Here is an 8,482-nt window from a genome sequence, read left to right as displayed (position 1 = left end):
AGCCTGTACAGAGATACTATAGAGCTGTGCCAGTATAGTTACTCTTCTATAATAAGCACAAGCCAGTAGGAACAGCCCCCTAAATTCCCTTACAGCCTGTACAAAGAGATACAGTAAGGGGGTTATTTATCAGAGGTTGAGTTTGTGAGGTTTTGAATTGCTCAGTTATTGAGTTTCTGAGCACAGAGCACTTAAAAAAATTCAAACATTGTGGAGGCTAAAAACATATTCGAATTGTTCAAGGGACCTCTGCCATTGACTTCTACATGACCTCGACAGGTTTTAGCTGGTGTATTTTCAGATTTGAGCTATTTCTAGCTTTGGTTCATAGAGTTTCCATGAAAGTCACATACATATTTGCATTTACTATGTGCAGTTCAGCAGACAATGCCCTGTATGTTTGTGCACAGCCTGTACATGGAGATAAGGTAGATTAGGGCAGACAATGCCCTGTATGTTTGTGCACAGCCTGTACATGGAGATAAGGTAAGTTAGGGCAGCAGAAATAGTAACCCCCTTATTGACAGAACCCACAGGGTTAGTACATGGGCAAGATGGCAGCAGGTCATGTTTCAATGGGCACCTGGAGCAGGAGTGCTGCGACCATGAGGCAAGATTGCACTGGACTCGCTCCGATTCTGAATTTCCCACTTATGTTCATGAAAACTAATGAGAGGCAAAATTGGTACTTCAGAGAGAACCTACAGAAGAAATGCCCTCCTGGCTGTGGAGAAGGTGGAGCTACACTTGCTTCCTGCCCCCTAGCTTGCACCCAAAGTCTTGTGCTAGAAGTTCAGCAACTACACACGTTTCATGGTATGAACATAGTTCTCATCAAGTGTTGAACAGACTGTAGTGCAAGATTGTGTTGTTCCATCCCAAGGGGGTTTGTTAATTGTGCAGACGTAATACCATATCGGCATGTTCCAAGATATGTCAGACAGAGATGCGTGGCATATAGATTCAACATGCATTAAATTGCTGGCTATTCACTTTTTGCTTTTTTTATTTTTTTTTGTATTTCAATAGCGTATATTAAGCAACATTTTTTATTACGTGTTAAAGCATTCCGTATCATATAGTTGTATAAATGGTAAAACATGTTTCTGTTGCCTGGTTAAAGATAGGGAATGAAAAGGAGATGTGAAAAGGGGAGAAATAAGAACGAGGAAGGCAACATTTGCAGCAAAGGTATAGGATCCATTATCCAGAAACCCATTATCCAGATATCTCTGAATTATGTAAAGTGTGTCTCCCATAGACTCCATTTTATCCAAATAATCCAGATTTCCTTTTTCTCTGTAATAATAATTCTGAAGTTTGTAATTGATCCAAACTAAGATATAATTAATCCTTTTTGGAGGCAAAACCAACCTTTTGGGTTTATTTAATGTTTACATGCTTTTCTAGTAGACGAATTACAGTAAGAGCCATTCTCTGAAAAACCCCAGGTCCTGATCATTCTGGATAAGAGGTCCCATACCTGTACATGCATTTGTATTGCAGAAATCGTATTAACAGAAAAATTCATCATATGGATTGACCATTCTAGTCATTGGGAGATGTAATCTGATTCCTGATGCACATTCAGTCTTGAATCTATTATGCTACCGTTGGATTTTGTATTTATTTAACTAACTATTCTTTGTTTTTCCTTGCAGGTAGAGAGTCCAGTGCTGTCCTCTCTCCTAATAGGATTGGTAAGTATTATGTATAGGTGCTGTCATCTCTTCCATTTCACAGATTTCTGATGTAAGGCAAGATGAGCTTGGGGAATTGTCTGTAACTGTGAGATCTTGTGTGTATAGTAAACAATGATTTTCTGTAACTGTGGGTTAACATAAAAAGTAAGGTTTTATCACTGATTTACATAGTAACATAGTAGGTTAGGTTGAATACTCATTTTCTGCTGGATATTTTGCGACAACCCCTAAGCTTAGCTTCTCAACAGCTGCTCAGAGCCTACTGAGCATGTGAGTGTCACAGACACTTCCAAGATGGTGACCCCCTGTGTTTGAAGTCCTGGATCATTGCTGCTATTGAGAAGCCGAAACTTTAGGCTGGTTCAATATAGAAAATATGGCATTTTTCACTATATTAATTCTTAGGGTTTAGTTCTCCTTTAAGTGTAAAGGGGCAGGGAGAGTGTATGGTTATATATACACTCATTATACATATATACAGTATATTCATTGACCCTTACCCTTACAAATTTTCACATTAAGATAATAAGTGTGCCATCTTACAAGTTATCCTTAATTTACTAATTGTTGGAGTTTGACTGTAGGCAGGACCGCCATCAGAAATCGCAGAGCCCCATATGACAAAATTCCCTGGGCTGCGCCCACCACAAGCCCCACCTTCAGGTCCGCCCCCCACCACACAGTAAAAAAAACAAAAAAAATATTGGTGGCTAGAGTTTCCACATGTTAATAAAAAATAAAAAGATATTGGTGGTCAGGCCCCCCCCCCAAAAAAAAAAAACATTTGTGGCCAGGGGCCGCCCTATTAAAAAATATTGGTGGCTAGGACCACATGAGAAAAAAAAGTTGGTGGCCAGGCCCCCCCCCCCCACATCATAAGAAAATTGTTGGCTAGGGCCCCTTAAATGTCCATGCCTTCCCGAAGTCAGCAGCTCTCAGAAAGATGGGGGGCCCTGCTAATCAAGTAAGTGTGGTTTGGCCGGCCCCCCCTTACCCTCGGGCCCCCTACAACTCTCCCCCCTGTCCCCCCCTGATGGCGGCCCTGACTGTAGGCCATAGTTACCTCTACACATTTGTATATTCCTGTAGTACAAATATAGCCAATCCATGTGTCACACCAATAACTGAATAAGTGAGATACCACCAAATGTAAAATGACTGTACATTGCACTTCAGAAACTACATATATTTCTATTTTTTATTACACTGTAATTTTTTACACACGGTTTCCCCTTGAAGGATTTTCACATCTTCATATTCCTAAACAAGGACTACATTTCTTACAAAGGGAGTTTAGTTTCATTAAAATTGGTGGCGGAACTACCGGGGGAGCAGGGGGTGCAATTGGACCAGGGCCCCCCAGTAGCTTGCACACTGATGAAGCCAGCCATAAAACTGTGAATGGATGGGGGTTGGGGGGCCTGGCTGCATGTCCCGCACCCTGGCCCACCCAACGCTAGTTATGTTACTGATTAAAATGGAAATGATCAGTTATGCCAAAAACATTTTCCACTCTTCCCCTGTAGTGATGTGCAGGTTGACCTGAAAGGGCTTGAAATTCGGGTGCCTGCTGCGGGTCTCGGTTGGTTGGGGCACTGACTGGGGAAGTACACTACTCCTCTGCTTTGGAAAATGTCTTCAGAAGCTCACAGAAGTAATGTTCAGAGAGGGGTGAGATGCAGGTTAGGGTCGGGTGCAGGTTGTACTGAGTATTTATTAGGCATTTTTTATAGTTTTGTTTTAATGGATGTTATTATAGGGATGCAACTTGCCTGGTCCATGATAAAACACTTGTGCTTCAGCACTGTACCCTTTAATCACACTGGTAGACTAAGGTTTGGAATGATTTGCACAAGAGACAAAACTTTAGATTATTGCTTGAAAAAGTCCTTAAAAATTCTTTTGGGTAACCAGATTCCTCCATACATTTTCTAACATATGGAACATTAACTTTACAGTGGATTCATGTGTAGGGCATTATAACACATGGTAGTGGGACAATGCACACAGTAATCCGTTTGGCAATTCTCTGTCACCATCAACTTTGCAAAGAAGTCCGGTTGATCGCCAGGGGGGTCGCTTTGGCAGAATGTGCGCTGCTGGGAGACAGGGCTGTAGTTGTGTCTAGGCTTATACTAGAGTCAATAAGTTTTCCCAGTTTTCGTAGGTAAAATTAGGTACCTCGGCTTATACTCGGGTCGGCTTATACTCGAGTATATACGGTACTTCTGTAGTTTAACTTTCCTTCTCCTCTAAGTTTACCACACACTGGACCTTTCCAGTACACTATGTAACAGGAAAGATCCCCAAACTGCATTTAAAATGTCTTTATTATTGGCACTAGGCACAGACTTGCAGCATTGCAATCCCATGGGAACATAACAAAGAGTCGTACAATCTGTATCAGTGCCCAGGGCAGCTAAAAAATGCATTTTTTAGCACAGTTTGGTGCTGTTTTACTAAATAAGGCATTCCCCCAACAATATTTGGATTAGGATTCTCTAGCAAATGATGGAACTGCTTCAACAGTCGGAGTTCCCTCAGTATTAACAGCAATAAAACCAAACTCATGAAAGGGAAGATTTTATTATCCCATTTATTTGAATAAAACTGTGATACAATCTGTTTGTCATGTCACCAGAAAAAGGAAATCCTTCTAAAGTAGAAATAAAATATTCTACAACTTTTGTACAGTTAGGACACTCCAAACTCTTCGCAGACATTCATTGAAATGTTTGTGTGCCTTGGATTTATTCCCATTAGAAAAGCATTTTTGGACTTTTTCAGGTCAAGCCCCCGCTTTTTGAGGAGCAACTTTTGGCTGGGGTATATTGTCCCTTTAGGAAGCAATGTTTACATCCCCTTAAAGTCAGCAAATTAATACAAAGCTGCCCAAACATGATAGCTCCCCTTTAAGGTACATGTATAGGATCTGTTACCCGGGAAACCCATTATCCAGAAAGCTCAGAATTACGGAAGGCTGTCTCCCTGGACTCCATTTTAATGAAATAATCCAAATAATCCAAAAAGAATTTCCTTTTTCCTCAGTAATAACACAATAATACCATGTACTTGATTCCAGCTAAAATATAATTAATTCTCAATAAAGGCAAAATCATACTATAGTATTTATTTATTGTTTAAATGATTTTTAAGTAGACTTAAGGTATGGAAATTATGAAAAGGTTATAAACCCCTAGTCCTGAGCATTCTGGATAACAGGTCCCATACCTGTACCAACTCTTATGTGAATATTTTCCCAATAAACTGCAATACTAATGCAATAACTTGAACTTCTTTTTAAATGCAATGGTGGGATGTTTCCTGCTAGCCCATTATATATTGTGTTCTTTACATCTATGTTTCAGACATCTGTGCATCCAATGCCTTGTGGCATCTCCAACAACTGTTATGAGGTGTGTCCCCTGAAACAGAACAAAGAAAGAAAGGTAAGAACATTGTTAAAACCATTGTTAAGACAAATCGTATCTACTGGATTAATAAACAAAGTACAGATCCTTGGGATGGGATCCTTTATCTGGAAACCCTCTATCCAGAAATCTACAAATTACCGAAAAGGCCTTCTCCAATAGACTCCATTTTATTCTAATAATCCACATTTTTAACAATGATTTCCTTTTTCTCTGTAATAGTAAAAACAATAGCTTGTACTTGATACAAACTAGGGATGCACTGAATCCACTTTTTTAGTATTCAGCCAAATTCCTAATACTTTGTGAAAAATATGGCCAAATACCAAACCGAAACAGAACCTAATTTGAATATGTAAATTAGGGAAAGGTGGGGGAAAGAGAACTGCGTGTCCACTGCGCGGTTCAAAAATGTTTTCCTTTTTTTTTGCTTTCTTTTGTCTTTTATTTTATGTAGGGTTTAAAAACCCAATAAAATGTTTCATTTTTGACTTCCTTGTTTGTTTGCCGAAAAGCCATGTATTTTTTTGGATTCAGGTTTGGTTTTGCCAGGCACTTGGTTTCAGCCAAATCCAAATTCTGCTAAAGAAGGCTGAATCTTTACCGAATTCTGAAATGAATCCTGGATTCTGTGCATCCTTAATCCAAACTAAGATATAATTAATCCTTATTGGAAGCAAAACCAGCCTATTGGGTTTATTTAATGTTTACATGATGATCGAGTAGACTTAAGGTGGGGAGACCCAAATTACAGAAAGAGGCGTTATCTGGAAAACCACAGGTCCCGAGCACTCTGGATAACAGGTCCAATACCTGTATTGGCAAATAGGCATGTGCATATGAGTAAATAGTATGCTTTTACATGTTTTCCTTTGAGCCACTGCATAGTAACATAGTAAGACATGTCTATCAAGCTCAACCTTTTTAGTCTATATATAACCTGCCTAACTACTAGTTGATCCAGAGGAAGGCAAAAAAAAAAAAAATTAAAACCTCTCCAATTTGCCTCAGAGATTGAAAAAATTCCTTCCTGACTCCAAGATGGCAATTGGACCAGTCCCTGGATCAACTTGTACTATGAGCTATCTTCCATAACCCATTCTGATTAGAAGAAAGAAGGTTCCGTCTAAATCTTCGGAAGGGGTTTTTTACAGTGAGAGTTATGAAGATGTAGAATTCTCTCCCTGAATCAGCCGTACAGGCTTTAAAAAGGGTTGGATGGCTTTTAGCAAGTGAGGGAATACAGTTAAATAATATGGCTCATAGTATAGCTATAGTTGATTCAGGGACTGGCCATTTTGGAGTCAGGAAGGAATTTTTTCCCCCTCTGCGGCAAATTGGAGAGGCTTCAGATGGAGTTGTTTGCCTTCCTCTGGATCAACTGGTAATTTGGCAGGTTTTGCTATTTTGCACTTGCTTGTAAATGAGCCATTAGGTCTCTGTAGTTTCATACTTATTGCTTTCAAATGAGAACACAATATCAGTTTACATCTCTTTTGTACCATTGGGGAAACAGATCCACACCACAAAATAATTTTTTGGAATCTTGTGGTTGAGTTGGTTTTGTCCTCAGGGATTGTGCAAATCAACTCTACTTATAATGCAAATTTGTTTTTCCACTCAAGCGTTTCATTTTATTTTGAATCCCCTGAGGCTACATAAAATAAATTATAATGTCAGTGGATTTAAATATACCATCAGAAAATAGATACAATCTTAAAGGTATCAGATTTTAAATGGTAAAATTAAATATATCAACAGTTTACAGGATGCTTTATACAAACAAGGAGAATTTGTATGTTTGTTGGCCGGATTAAAATCTGAGCATGAGGCCAGGTTCCATTGATTTAAGTAGGGAAACAAATTACTCTCAAAAGGCTATTTAGAACTTCTAGGAGTGGCAACTGCATGTTCCTGTGTGTCCTTGTGCCGTCTCAGCTGATAATGTCCTGGAAAGTATCATTGTCTGGTCTACTACTTATCCATCTAAAGTCCAGCACCCAAGACATCAGCATGTCCTCTGTGCAACTAGTGAGCCATAGCTGGTAGACATCTCTCCAATGGAATTTTTATTGCATTTATTCCTCTGGCTACAGCAACAGGGGCTAAGCATGTTGAGGTGCAAGGGCACGTTCTCCAAAGTTTGAACCATTGATGGTCTGTATCTTTCTCTGACAGACAAATTAGTACCTTGGGTGTGGAGTGATAAGCCGATTCCTATGGTCAATCACACTCAATGGTCAGATGCATTCAGAATACTCACAGGTCCACATTTCAATTTGGTTTTCCCCCTAGGCCATGACACCTATTTGAACCCCTGCACATATTATACAACAGTGTAAATTGTATAAATAACAGATAATAATGTTCCTCCAATTTCTACAGCCCAGTACATAAGTGGCATCCCTAAAAACCTGCTGCTATAGGCCCAGGCCTACTTTTTGCCCCAGTAAGTTCAGCCTGAGGGAGGGTATTGAAACTACAGTGTCCCCTGGGTGGACAAATAATAACAGATAATAATGTTCCACCAATGATACTGCCCCAGAATTTTAAAGTACAGAAGTCTACAGGCCTACTTTTCTGGAGTCATCCTGATCTACGTTTGCCCAGTCATCAGCAGTAATAGGTCCATCTCTCAGTACTTTGCACCCAAAATGTACCTGTTCCATTGAAATGAATAGAATCATTACACAAAGTCCTGTGATTTCTAGCTGAAGCAGGGAGTACAGTGCTGGGGTAGGTCAGGGTTGAATGGGGGGCAGGGTCAGACTGGGCTGGTGGGACACAGGGAAGAAAACAGATGAGCCCAGGCCCCTATTGGTCCCCAGACCCATTCTCTGCCTGAAACCATTGCCTCTGCCTTACCTCCCTCCCTGGCCCTGATCGCGGTTGTTAGAAGAAAGATTACATGAGGCTGTGGCAGGGGGCTTTGTGGCTGGGGCTCAGGGGCCAGTCTAAAGCTGATTAGGGATAGTGATTGGGGCAGAGCCAGGGGTGGGACATGCCTGCTTCAGTTGCTGACAAAAACCTTCATATCCAGGTTGGTCTCTCTGCTCTCTCCATGAGCCATTTTCATGCACTTAAGTCTAGATATCGGTTGTTGCAACAGTAGGGGGCACATCACCAAAGTCAGGCCTAGAAAACCATGGCATGTTTTATACAAAGAGCATCAGTCACACTCAAATTCCACACTAGCTATTGCTTCACAGAATACAGATCACTAAATTGAGTGTGAGAATATAAAAATACTGGAGTCCATGCTGGGATTATTTTCTGAGCATACACATTTGGTGCAGGATAATCCATTTTTATTTGACTGTCAGCACCTGTGTCTGCGGTTTGGGGAAT

General features: G+C 40.3%; 1 long non-coding RNA gene across 1 annotated transcript; it reads left to right on the top strand.

The window, feature by feature from the left end:
• The first annotated feature begins 649 nt into the window (after nucleotides 1-649).
• Nucleotides 650-5,155, top strand: LOC121401113. Its single transcript, XR_005966139.1, has 3 exons — nucleotides 650-816; nucleotides 1,662-1,700; nucleotides 5,072-5,155. It is a non-coding gene; the product is annotated as an uncharacterized LOC121401113 (long non-coding RNA).
• Nucleotides 5,156-8,482: the final 3,327 nt, after the last annotated feature.

This window comes from Xenopus laevis, chromosome 3L (assembly GCF_017654675.1).
Source record: "Xenopus laevis strain J_2021 chromosome 3L, Xenopus_laevis_v10.1, whole genome shotgun sequence".
NCBI classification, from domain to species: domain Eukaryota; kingdom Metazoa; phylum Chordata; class Amphibia; order Anura; family Pipidae; genus Xenopus; species Xenopus laevis.
This window is presented reverse-complemented; position numbering and strand designations above follow the sequence as displayed.